Source organism: Gallus gallus, chromosome 11 (assembly GCF_016699485.2).
Source record: "Gallus gallus isolate bGalGal1 chromosome 11, bGalGal1.mat.broiler.GRCg7b, whole genome shotgun sequence".
Taxonomy (NCBI): Eukaryota; Metazoa; Chordata; class Aves; order Galliformes; family Phasianidae; genus Gallus; species Gallus gallus.
The window spans coordinates 13,192,738-13,206,665 of record NC_052542.1 but is presented as its reverse complement, the minus strand read 5'-3'; the positions used below and the strand labels follow the sequence as shown (position 1 = coordinate 13,206,665).

The 13,928-nt window shown below is 35.8% G+C and overlaps 1 long non-coding RNA gene across 1 annotated transcript in view; it reads right to left on the bottom strand.

Annotated features, from left to right (window-relative positions):
* Positions 1-2,406, bottom strand: part of LOC121111691 — a 282,447-nt gene extending 280,041 nt beyond the window's left edge. The window contains exon 1 of the long non-coding RNA XR_006931190.1: positions 2,360-2,406. This is a non-coding gene — a long non-coding RNA (uncharacterized LOC121111691). The remainder of the gene's footprint in view (positions 1-2,359) is intronic.
* Between the last annotated feature and the right edge of the window lie 11,522 nt (positions 2,407-13,928).

The following is a 13,928-nucleotide window of genomic DNA, read 5'->3' as shown; positions in this document are numbered from 1 at the left end:
CTTTATAATCAAATAAATGATCACATATATTCTCTTCTGACAGTTTATAGCTGTGATTGCAGAACTGCTGAATATTGTTAACGTATCTGCAGATCTGTAATGAATTGTTTTTTATTTTATGATTTATCTTCTTTAATAAGACTGTTTGACTTTATTTTTCCCTTAATGTTGTGACACAGACTTCCCTTGATTAGCATAAGTAGCTCCTATGTTGTATTTGGGAATATATTTGCTTTGTTTTTTTTCCCTTGGATTGCCAAGAGGGGGGTTCGAAGATCATCTTCCAATTAATTCATGTAGAATTTCTCACATATATAGTAATCTAAGTGAATAAGTATTATAGTATATATTTTTACTGATTATTTAAATACTTATTGCTTTTTCTGTTTCTTAATTTGTTAACAACATTTCAAAAAGTATATAAATTCTCAAAACAGTCAAATCTTGATTTTATTTCTAGTTGATGCCCACAGCCCACACCCTGCTTTGAGTTAGGCAGAAATTGTCGTTAGCCAGAAATGTAGATTTGCTGTGACTGTCATTGCATTAGAGCACACATTAAAAAAAAAAAAAAAAAAAAAAGCAGCTATACTGTGGTGGAGATAAAATTGTAATGTTATCATGTTATCTACCTAACCAAAACGTGTTAGAATTGTGAGTGACACTCAGCTGTACCTTTGAGCTTCATTTACTCTTACCTTTGTTCCGGTTTTGCATCAATCAGAAAGACTTGGTTAAAAAGACAGTCATTATTTGGCTACCACAGAACTAAATGATTAAAGGTGTATTACAAGCTCTATTCTTTTCCTGTTGAACATTATGATTTACCACTGGAAGGAGCTAGAGTAATGATGTTGAATTACTGAAGAAGCCACCATAAGACCAGCAAAATGGTTAAATAATCTGTGAGAAAAGTAAAAAGGGACTCAAAATCTTACCTGAGAGAAAGGAGTCAGTTATTTTCTGAGATGCAGAGGGCTGTCATTCTGATTTAGAAACTCTTACATATGAAAAATGGGTCATATGAAAAGCAAGTATGATAATTTTAAAATGGAAATTATTTTCTTCTGTTAAAATACAAATTATGTGGGTGGAAACAGAGGGACATTAGCAGAAAGGAAAAGCTGCTCAGATAAAACAGATTGTCTGTCTCGCTTGGCAAAGCTGCAAGGTCACATAGAGGGACTGTTACCTAAAGTAAGGAAGTGATTCAGTTTATTAACCAGATTTTTTAGAGTTTGCTTGTTTAAACCTCATTATTTTCATAAGGATGATGGAAATAGATGAATATCTTGACAGGAATCAAAAAGCTTCTAGATTTTTTTTCCTTTGTGGTTCTGTACAACGTATCTGAAATTCTGCCTTGTTTAAATGCCATTCATTTTGGACACTTTTATGTGCTTCTCTCTCTTAATTTGTAACCCACGGGAGGTTCAGAGGAAGGTGTGTATTGGTAGCGTGGAATTTAAGTACTAAGATGCTATTTGTCTGTTTTACTGTAAAATGCAGTAGATAAATTTATTTTTTTACAGAGTAGTTTTGATAAACAGCAGACTAAACCAGTAGGTGCCACAGCTCAGCCTTAGCACAAGTGGTCAGCAAGGCATAGCAAATAATGGAGCTGGCCCTGTGCAAATACAGGCTGTAGGCAGAGCCAAGAGTAGATTAGATGGTGCTCCTAGGGCACAATGTAGATTTGCTCCAGCATCTTCTAAAATTGCTGTCATGGCTGACGTTATATGAGGTGACTTAAAAGTTGTATCTAGGTTGCCCCAAAAGTAATGCCTCCTATTTATTTCATTGGAAACTACAACAGATACAAAGAGCACAATAACACTATTTGATAGAGCAAGTTCTCAGCCACAGAGCATTGTTTTTTCAACATAGTCACCATTAGCTCTGCATTTTTGCCAGCAATGAAGAAGAGCTAGCATGCTGCACTCATAAAAATCTGCACCAGTGGAGATGACTTACTGTGGCTATCACCACCACTGAAATGCACCACCCACCACTCACTGTGCTCGTATCCACTATTTGGTCTCCATAAACATTCAGCAAGCATTGATGAAAGTCAATGGATGCCATTTTCTTTCTTTCTTTCTTTCTTTTTTTTTGCATGCAGAATTCAATTCCACACCTTTGCTTCACACACACTTTCATGTCAGGCACCATTTGGTTAGACTACCCCTCTGCTGCCAACTATCACATGTCAACAAAATGCAATGGAATACTGGGGGAAAGGTGTAATGCTATAATAGAATGACAATAACAGGGTAGCAAAGTTTTTGGTTACAGCAAATGAGAACGAGTCCAAACACAGCAGCCACAGATACAGAAACGAAGTAAAAGAGCTGCTTACCTTTGGAAGGCTTCAGGTAGGCAGGGGTCACCAGGCAAGAGATGCCCTCACCTCCATTGCCAACCCCTAAATGAGGTTTGGGAAGGGCTGGATCCTGGCTCCACCCCTTCCAGCTCCGCAGGGTTGACCCTGCCTTCCTACCAGGTGCTCAATCCCTGTTTTAGGCTGTGACTTAGCATTTCCACTACAGAAGGTTCACCCTCTGCTGCCATACCACCAACATCCACCTCTGATGTTGTGGGCAACATAATTAAATAGTTGGCAGTACTTTCAGAGCAGCCCTTGTATGTTTGTATAAGATAATGTGAGATTTCACATTAGCCTTTTCTTATCATAGCTTGGTAGCTGGCATGAACTTGTTCAAATACTCAAATACCCATCTAGGTAGCTCATTTGATGCAGTTTTTCTCCTCCATCACTACAGGTTTGGCTGTTTATTTTTTGTTTGATTGGTTGCATTTCTTGGCTTTATTTCTGTTTTCTTCTGAGAACAGGTGTTGACCCCTCACCATGGCTAGGAAAGCCACATAATGTTGATAGCCAATCTCAGTACAACCCTGCTTGCATATATTTTTAGAATAGCACTGTTGTGCCTATTGTCTTTGTTCTACAGCAGAAGACTCTGATGAAGAATCAATCACCCAAACTGATTACCATCCTGTCTGGTTTCATTCAAGAACTAGTGATGAGCTACATACCTTTATCTCATCCTAATGTTCATTATTGATGTTGCTATAAAAGACACTTTACTCTGAATGAGAAAAAGTGGGTGATGGAAAGAGTTTTATTCCTTGGTGAGGCTAACAGTTATTAAATGATGAGACAAGCCTAGGCTATGCCATCTGATTTAATAAAAAAATGTCTTCCTTTTGTGAAGAATGACACAAGGGGTCTAACCCAAAGAAAGCAGTGACAAATCACTGCCTGATTTACAAGAGGCTAAAGCAAATCCTCTACCCTGAAAGTGCTAGTAGTTTCCAGTTAATTCATGCCGCTGCTTGCAACTGTCTCGTTTCTCCTTATCTGCTATGTGTCCCTGCAGTATAACCCACTGTTTTCCAGTTCTAATTTCATTTGCTTACATGCTATACAAAATGACCTCACAAGGACAGCAGGAAAGCATGGCCATTGCATTTAAAAGCTCCGCTCTCACATCAGCCTGATGCATCTGACACCAGTGTCTTCTGATTCACTCCCATTCCCTGTATCTTGACAGCTGCTCAAGCACAGCATTTTGTTCAAGTTGTTCTTTTAAATTAAATTATTTCAGAGCTACAACTACTGTCCTGTCCTTATAGAAGAAAATATTGCAGTGGTTGGGATTACAGTGCTATGGCAGTTAACTAATGCCTCAGGAAGTCTGTTGCATATGTTCATTGTTTTTTTATTTGTTTCAAGTTGATCCCTTTTCTAGTTTTGTAACTTTACCAGGATAGCTAAAATTATTCACTTGGAGAAGCAGCACACAGTTTATTTTAGATGGGTTTGTTTTGGTGTCAGGGGGCATGGGGAGTGGGAGAACAGGCAAGTATCTTTCTATAAACCTTTGATCTGGTAATCCTCAGTAACATTTATCTTTACTGTCATGGAACAGAAAACCAAAGGCCTTGGGATGTAATCATACAAAAAGAATGTCTGAATAATGTTGATTCAAAAACATAAGCATTTTAGATTATGGAATTTATAAAAAGAAAAAATGAGTCCGAATCTCATGACAAGAATATTGATAGATCTGACCTGACCACCTCTTCACTGTTCATTCTTTTCCCAAATCGAGTAGACATAATAAAGCCCTGATAGGTCTTCCGTAACCAAGTCCTGCACACTGCATGGTATATAAAGGCTGTACAAATATAATATCCTGTATGTAGCTTATCCAGGAAAGTAGGCTTCCTCAAGGACCAATATCAAAGCTGTAGGAACAATGTAATCTTTTTTGTCTGAAATAATGATAATAAAAAAGCTACCGCCAGGAAAACATTTAAGTTAGCATGCAAGCTCAAGTTTTTAAGCATTTTCAGAAATGAAAAGCAAGTTAACTGCCTTGTCCTTCTTTTTTTACATATTGATTTGGTACGCTTTATCTTTCTTTTTTTTTAAATCAGATTGAAATTATTTCTAAGATTTGTGCTGTATTTAGAAATGGTTGCTAATCAAAACTGAGTTTTCCAGGTAGTGCCTAAAAATTTAAAATTTGTGTGGCCCCTTCCATTAATAAAACTGCAGTAGAGTTTTATTTACATAATAATACTATTTGAAGCAGAAGCAATAATTCACTGCTGCATTTTTGACATTCATTTAAAGCAAAGCAAGTAATAATTGTAAGACTGCACAAATTAACTTAATAATGAACCTCACTTTCAGTTCTGTAAGTGCTTTACACTCTGGCTCTCCTCATGCATGCCATTTTGTAATCCATGCAGAGCTTAACTAAGAGACATATTATTATGCCAAAGCTGACTATCTTATCAGAAGTATACTCATCCATTCACAGCAACACTGAACACTGAACTTCCTTCACTCATAAAACTGCTAAGGAAGAGACATGGCTAACAGATTAGTTCTGTCAACTTCACCTGAAAAATTAATCTGCAGAGAAACAGTGTTTGGTAGGAATACCAGAAATCCCTACTTTCTATTCAAGGATCCAGAAAAAAAGGCGTGGTTGATTAATGATTAATCCACTAGGAGAATGTGCCATACAATTCACTGACTGTAGGATTAGGAAAGAAAGCGTTGTGGATAAGAAAGTTAAGAACAGAATAAAACATCCTAACAAAAATTTCTAAGGTGGAGCGAACCATTCCATTTTAAGGTGCATGTGGGAGAAAAGCATATGAATAATGCATTTTATATAACATTTTTGCCATGCATTATTGAAAATATTAGTGCTGACTACAAATAATCACGTTTTTTTTTTCATTACAGTATTGTGATGCACTTAATATTGTCTCTTGATCCCATTACCACAAAGACATCACACTGGATCTTTTACAGCTCTCAATATGTTTTTGAAACTTGAGATGACATACAGATAGTTTAGGAGATGATTCATTTTGACATAAGTTCTTTACATAGACATTCTAGTGTTGGGGGGCAGGGAAAAGTATTCTTTACCCAAAGGAATGAAGTAGAAATATAAAGCAATCACTAAATCATGGTTTCATAAATGCCTCAGCTTAATACCACAGCTCACTAGTTCTGTGACTCACCTCATATGATATTCGTGAAAGCTCTATTGACTTTTCGATAGTATATATCCATGTTAAGGCTGCTTATTTTTATACAGCTACAATATCATTCAAAGTTCACATAAACACATCACAAATAAGTTACATATCATACTAGTATATATCCATGTTAAGGCTGCTTATTTTTATACAGCTACAATATCATTCAAAGTTCACATAAACACATCACAAATAAGTTACATATCATACCTGTGTGGAGCACCAGGGTTAAGTGAGCCACTTCTTACCCATGAGTAGCACATTTCTCATAAGTAGCTGACCCACATGCTACTTAGATTAAGTGCAGCATTCCAATGCTGATGATGTTACAGACATTTTGCTACAGACTTTAGTATGATTAGGATTTGATAGTCATACTGAAAAAAGAAAAGAAACTGCTACGAAGGGTATATTCTGCACAGGCAAGAACTAGTAAGCAAATTTTTACTCATTTACATATCAAATGTCTGATAAAGGTTTTTTAATAGGTGTAAATCTAAAGGTATATGACTTTAACAGCCACTTGCAGTTGAGGTAAACACAGTGCATTAGAGTTCTAAGGGTACCATTTACAAAACATGTAAGAATGGAGAAGTATTTGTGATAAACTCCCCTCTGTAGTATCTCTAAGTAATGGGAAGCATATTAATTCCACTATAATTAGCCTTTATAATATGAGAAAGTATTTGAAAATCAGCAACAATGTGAACCAACTGTCAGAAAATAAGTATGCATGTTGCATCAGTGAAGTTTCATAAAACCCCAGGACACCATTCATCTTGTTTTCTTGAAGACACTTGATTGTTTCTGTTGAATCAGTAGGTTCATAAGCTGTAGTTCATGCTGAACAACAAATGAGGAATGTTGCAAATGTAACTGAAATTCATTATTGGACCTTTTTGGATACAACACATCGATTAGTATTATTTTTTGTCACCAATCTTATTGCTTGTGAAGCTCTACTTTTATGAAAGTAATAATTCTTGTCTTTATTATGTCTAAAATTCTTCTGACCCTGTACCTTAGTGACCTAGTTCTGTGCTTTATTGAAAATTGAAGTGCATCATGATCATCAATTACTTGATCCTGATTCTGATAGACGGACAACATTAGAAATTGGATTCTTAGTTTTGTTTTTCCTCTCAAATAAGTATTTCAAAAATAAACAAACTTACCACTCTAAGCAATATGGAAAATGCAATTTCAGTATAGTGGAAGAAATGAGAACTTCCTAGAATTGTTTATTACCTTTAATATTTACCTTCTTGAAGAAAGAAGGACAGTTATTATTCCTTTTACCGTGTTTTCTATGTTCAGCTTCCACTAATCTCTACAGGCTTCATTTTGAAACAGAGCACAGTAGTTGCTCAAACAAAAAAAACCCAAAAACCTGACTTTTGCAAATCAGACCCCTCAGTTGCATAACTGAAAACCTAAATCAGACATCAGAAAAATAGTTCTGATTTATGACCTAAAGCAGGAAAGTTAAGTTTTTATAATTCTTAATAAGCTATAACAGTTTTCCATTTAGTAGCAAATTATTTTTTGTGATTTTTCTATAATGAGAAATATATTTTTTTGCTATTGTTATTTTTAGGGCTTCAGCTTTTGAGGTAAATACTCATTCAAATCAATCACAATTCCATCAACCCAAGTCTTATTTTTGTAAAACAAATGAAAACCCTACTCTGTTGAAGTCTGTAAAATACATGTGAAAAACATCATGCCGAGCTTGTGTTCTTAAACTTTTCTTCTCAGTATTACCTTAGGTGTTCTTTTTCCTGCTTATGTCTACATCATTATCATTTCCAGAGTCCTTATTAGGAAGCTCAGCGACTTTCCAGGAAATGTTCTAAGGGCAGTTAGATTATTGAACAACTACTAATTTCCATTTATGCATTGACTCTCTCTTTTGACTCCAGCCTTTCAAGTCTTGCTTTCTCAGACTCTGTTAAGCAGAATTTGAAGGAGGAGGAGGGTGGGCTGGTACAGGTAAAGGACCACCGGTAATCTGAGTTTGCCAGAGCTTTGAATTGCCTGTACCCAAGTGTTCACTTATTAAGAGAGCACCTTCTGTTCTCTGCAAAGAAAATAGAAACAGGATAATCTGCATTTTAAATTGAGAAAAATTAAAGACACTAAACAAGATAGAACAAAAATAAAAGTGTTTTAGAAGGACCTTCTTCTTCCCTCCTTTTGCACTTCAGGATTCAAATTGAATTAACTTGGTGATTTTGTGTTCCATTAAATTCAGCAATCTGCCTGGCTGTTTCCTTCCTTCTACAGCAGCCTCCCACAGGCTAATCCCAAAGAATATTTTTGGGCGTAGAGAAGTTGAAATTAAATATTCTTCATCATTCACCTGTACAATGGTTACAAGTTAAAAACTGTATCATTCCATTTTACACTTATAAAGTGGAAATAACCCAGTTATTCTTCAAAAAGGGGGAAGAAGGGAGCAAGCTGGTATGTGTACAAAAAGAGCTTTCTTCTGATAAATTTGCACTGTGAGCCCCATTCATACTCTTACAGGGTTTTATTTTTGTTGTTACAAGAATTTAAAATTTGGAACTGTTACTTTTATTATCTTAATGTACAGTGCCTCTCTTTCTCTTCTCCAAAAGAAATTCTCCATAATCATCAATGTAGTTTGATCTCCTTCCCTTTCTCTCCACACACCCACACTTCTGAATGGAACTGCTTGTAAAGGATGCTCAAAGGGAAGGAAGATTCCCCCCTCCTTTACCAATATTTCATTGCAAAGAGTTTGTGGATGGCATGAACACCAACTTTTAAGTGATTCTGGATCACTAATCACAAAGGGTTCAAAGAAAAGCAATTGCTATCATGTCAGCATGACAAGAATAACTTCAAGCAAGATTTTGCACCTTATGCTGATTATTCTTCCTATTAAAAGCACTTGAGATTCAAAGTGGTAGAAAATGCAGGAATACATTTTGGGGGAATTTTGTTTCTCTCCTAAGCAATATAAAATAGCCTTTGCCAGCTGCAATCTTTTTTGTGTTCCTGAAATTCTACAGTAAAGACTATTTCTCTTAGTCAAATGTATGAGTTGCCATCAAAATTAACTGATCTAAGTAGGATGCAATAGATTAATTACAGGACTACATGGTTGATTTGTAAATAATGTGAACTTAAAAAAAAAAAAAACTAATATGCTCAAATTGAAAAATAGGATATCAGTTGTATCACAGGGCTTTGGTCCAGGCTGTAAGCATGCAGGTGAGGATGAACTGTAGCTCTTCAGTATCTGTCTGTTCAGTTTAGACCTCTCATGATCTGGATTTATAATACAAATCTGTATTGTGAAGAATAGATGGACTCTATGTTTTCTAATTGTAAGGCCTTTTTTCTCACCTCATCTGGAAGACTGTCGGCTTCCTTGTGGTCTATCATCAGTAGCTCTTCTAGTACTATTTCAGGCATATTTTCACCATAGACCTAGTTGATTGGCAAGATCACTTCTTGTGTGGGAAAAAAAAAATGTTATTACCTAAGACAAAATATTCCTGGAAATTTGTCTGGGAATACTTTTTTCCTCTTTGCCAGATAGGCCATTGGCAGAGTCTGCTTGTGCAAGACTTTCAGCTCAGTTTTGAAAATACAAGAGGCCTGAATAATTCAGCTAATCTGTGGCTAAACTAGCTGACTTTGTGACACTTATATGAGCTGCCAAGCCTACTGAGGCTTTGTCATTAAATTCTCATTTACCAAGGAGTTATAACAATCTTTAATGTTGTTTAATTAATCACTCCATTGTTTTTAGATCCCAAACTCAATTCTTTTTTCCACCGAGTTTCACTGGTTTTAAAACATAGCAGTTGCAGTAGCTTTAGTTCTCAACTGAATGAATCTAAGCAAAGAATCTGGTCCTTAATGTTTCATGTGAATAACACATTGGTGCCATGAGTCACAGCAGGAAACTGCAAAGCATAGCAGGTCAGATAAAATGTTGCAGTTTTTCTGTATCACAACTGTCCTGAGAGGAAGTGCTATTCTTACTGTAAATTTTAGGCCTCCTTGCAACTGAAGCTACCTGCAGCTGCAGGTGAAGATTTTCACTGCTTTCACTGACTTGAAAATAAAGGCATAATACCAACACAACCTGAATCACATTTATTTATTTTTTCTTAGAAGCAAGCCATTACACTTGGACAGTCAGAACCAGATTTTAGAACACTTTAAGTATGTGATTATGGGACTAATGTGTGACTGTAATTACTTTCTTTATGTATGCCAGCTGGGTGAGTAAACACTGAAATGCCAGCTTACAATAACTTATCACACAATTGTCTGTATAATCACAGTAACTACACATCTAAATTATCTGAAAAATTGTCCCGCAAGTCTCTCTGGCAAGAGGAAGTGAACAAAATTAAAACAATTTTACATTAAAAGTCACACAGAATATTAAGTTTATTAACTGTGTGCCATGACATTGATTTGAGCCAAACTCACTTATCCCTGTAATTTTGACCAATGGTTTGATTAATTTAAAATAAAACATGTGGCTAGGCAAACTAGCCAGTGTAATTGCATACGTTAATAGATTCACAGACAGCATATTATTTTGTACAGAAAAATCATTCATAATGTAACAACAGCATTATTTAAAACTATTCTTTAATTGTGAGCTTAGTTATGCTCATCCAGATCAGCTAGTTTTGCTGAGCAGCCTCCAGCTAGTTTTAAACACTCTTGATTAAAGTCTTTACTAACACAACATGTCAGTCAAGGCTGTTCCAGTGCATATCAGTGACTAGAAGGCCAGCCCTGGTCAAGCCCTCTGTTCAGGAATGGAAAAGGATAGTGCAGCAGCTTTTGAAGATAAGAGTCCTTAGAGAATCTGATACTCTGGCATTAAGAATCTTGAACAGTACTGTATATACAACAATAGATTGTTTTTACACAGGTCTGTAACAAAATGATCTCTTGTATCATGAGGTTTGGGTTTAGCTATATGAATAAATACCCAAGCTCTATTAATAAGGATCACTTAAAACAAATAATCCAGTTATCTTGAATCAGATAAAAGGTCGCTACTTCATGGTACAAAGCTACTTCTCTGACCAAGGTCCATGCTTCTTCTTTACTATTGCATTTTCTCACACAGAAAAGATGATCTCTGGATAAAGAAAATAAGCTGGAGAGAAGCATATAGGTGCAGTTATACACCTGTATGCATACTTTATACAGTAATGTGCATCAGTTCCTCTATCACTCACCTGAAACTGTCCCAGTATGGTGTATGGAACAATATAACTGATCTACATTAGACCATTCCTTTCCAGCAAGGTCTCTTTCAGAGATACCTGGAACAAATTACGTCAAAGGAAGGCATCACTATCCAGAAACCTGGCTTCAATGAGTCTCTATAGCTTTTGCAATAATGCTGGCTCATTGCGCAAGAGTTTCAATAACGAGTTGCCTTACCTTTTGCCTCCCACTCTCCATATTTAGCTCCTGTACATTATGAGAAGGTCACATTTGTTTTTCCTCCTCCTTGCATGTATTCTACAAACCTGTGTTCACTCTATGGTTAACCTTTGTTTGAAGCTACCTTTGCTTTCACATACTTTTACTACTCTACCCATCTGTCATGAGCCTGCTTCAGTAATCTTCACACATTAGCGTTTACTAACCAAAGTATTCCCTCTACTTAGCCTTCATTAGGGTGCAAAAGCCCAGAACTGAGAATTATTAAGGTTTAACCACTACTGTGGCATATGGGACAGCACTTCAATTTGTGAAACTAGGAATGCTGATGATGGAGTTTATCATGTCTTGTTTCAAACACTGTCTTACCTCAGTTTGTCTTCTGCTTCTCTTTAGAAGAAACAACCAATTCTAACTTTCCAAAGCACTGTTTCTTTGATTTAACACTTTGGATATCTTTCCTATTATTTAGAGGCCTAAATTTCATAGACTCCATAAACTGAAACATGCAACTTTCAAGGCATCTTCAGGTTCTCAAAATAATCACCGACATCAGAAAATATCCTTTCTAGCTACTCATTTGTCCCGCAAAGGATCTGTTTTAGTCATACATACTTTTCCCAATTACTCCAGTGTGTAATTCTTTTACTGTAATACTTGACAGCTGAGGTAAGTCTAAACTCCAGCCCCTGCTGGAAGGGTCAGCTCATCCTGAAATATTAATGATTTTAAAATCAACTTAGGAAATCCCTAGTTAAAAGAGTCAGCACCTTTACATATGTATCATATTAGCTCACACTCTTCTGTTAGAAATAATGTTCTCCTCTGATTTGAGACAAAATCTGTTTTGAGTTACCTAAAACATCTCTTTTATACATAATAACTATGGCATCAAGTAAGAGTAGAAGGATTTTCAGATCCTTGAAAGTTTATATTCTCAACTTGTATTTAGAGCATGAGTGATTCTGTTGCACTGAAAAGAATAAAAGGTTTGATGCTCTGAGGTGGGACCACTTCTACACTGCAGAACACTCACCGCTATTTGTAACTGCAGGATGTAAGTGCTACTCATTGGCAAAAGTTTTAAAGGATTTTATGTTACAATGCCAGACAAATTTTGCACTACTTTAAAAAAAGTTAAACTTTCTGTTAAATAATTTATGTTATTAACCCAAACTTTCCTATTTCACCCTGTCAGTTATAAACACAGTGAGTGTTGGAGTCTGGAATTATATTATTGCTGGTGTACCAGTAATTTGAAAACTTCCAACTTTATTAATGATACCTTTGGAGTACATGAGTCAATGTGTAATAATCACACCTGAATCTACACTAAAATTGATAGCTATGATCCAGTTGCTGTAAGCTGATCAGTGACAGAATCCTTTGTTTGGCTTTCCCTCAATTGTTAGTGTTAAAAATATATTCTTCGTGATGGTCAGAAATGACATATGAGAATTTAAAAGCATCCACTTAAGAATGAGCAGTCATTAGTATATAGCATAATAATGCAGTAATCCTCACTCATGTAGAGTAGTATGCTTGCACCAGCTTGGAGCAGTTCTTAAATGAAAGTTAAATGAGGAGGAATTACCTTGAAATGAGCTCAAGGAAGAGGTGGTGATGGCAAACAGATGAAGACATCTTAAAGAATAGCAATGTCTTTTGGATAGTCAGTTCTCAAGACTGTGCACTGTTGCTAAGCTTTACTGTAGTGGCATGCATAGTACTTAGTTCAACCATTGTCTGTTGTGTTCAAAGATCTATATAGCAGAAGAACGATGGCATGACTCAGTTACCCATGTATTTTGTCACCTCTCATCCAGACTATGCAGCAGTACACTTAGGATGTGAATCTTAGAGTGCTTAGGAAGCTCTAAGTAATAAAAAATGTTGAAATATCTCTTCAGCAAAAGGTGACTGTCATGGCACTGTAAATCTCTCCTCTTTCCCTTTGCTGGCTGGCTGCACACTCACAAAGTTGAATAAAGTGTTGTCTCCAATTCCTGTCTCCTTATGCTATTACATTCATTTTGATTTTTTTAAAAACAAAACTTTCTGACAGAAAACTTCCTGTTTCTGTCCCGTGGAAGTATTTATATGTTTAAATCTTACCTGCACAGGGGTCAGCATGGAATAAACTCCCCCAGAAACTAAAGACTGTCACCATTACTCCAATGACAGCTCCACATTAATGGAACAATTTAGTGTCCTCGCCTTCCAAATTAGGCTGGAAATATCACAATATTTGCTTAAAAAAAAAAAAAAGTAAAGAAACAGAAAGGAACCACAAAAAAAGCCAATAAAGCAAAGCAAAACAAAGAAAAATAGTATTGAAACAAGTAGTACTATACACTTCTCCCTGGAGGAAAAACAAAACAAAACAAAACAAAAAAACAGTGCATCAACAGATGATAGTCACATTGCTTAAAGTGCTATTGGATGATACAACAGGAATTGACACAACTTAAGAACCTGGATAAAACATAATGGAATAGATGGATTTGGGGAAGTGATACTAGATGAATCTCCTCTTATGTGCTACATTCTGCCTCTGTAAGCAAAATGGTAACAGATTACAGTATTCAAGGGAAAATGAAGTAAACAGTTCATATCTCCCCCTCTAATTAAATGCTGAAAGTGATGTGATTTCTGCAATTGTAAAAAAAAAAAAAAAAAAAAAAAAAAAAGCAGCACATGGGACAGGTGAAAAAATGACAATAACTCCTGAAAACACTTTTTTTTTTTTTAAACCAATTGCTTATGAGTTTCTCCCAAATCATTTATTTCTACATACACTACAGTTTTTCAAGGAAAGAAAAAAGCTTCTACACTGATGAATTTTTACACTGTGACTTTTTTTAGTCCTGTTTTAACAGGCA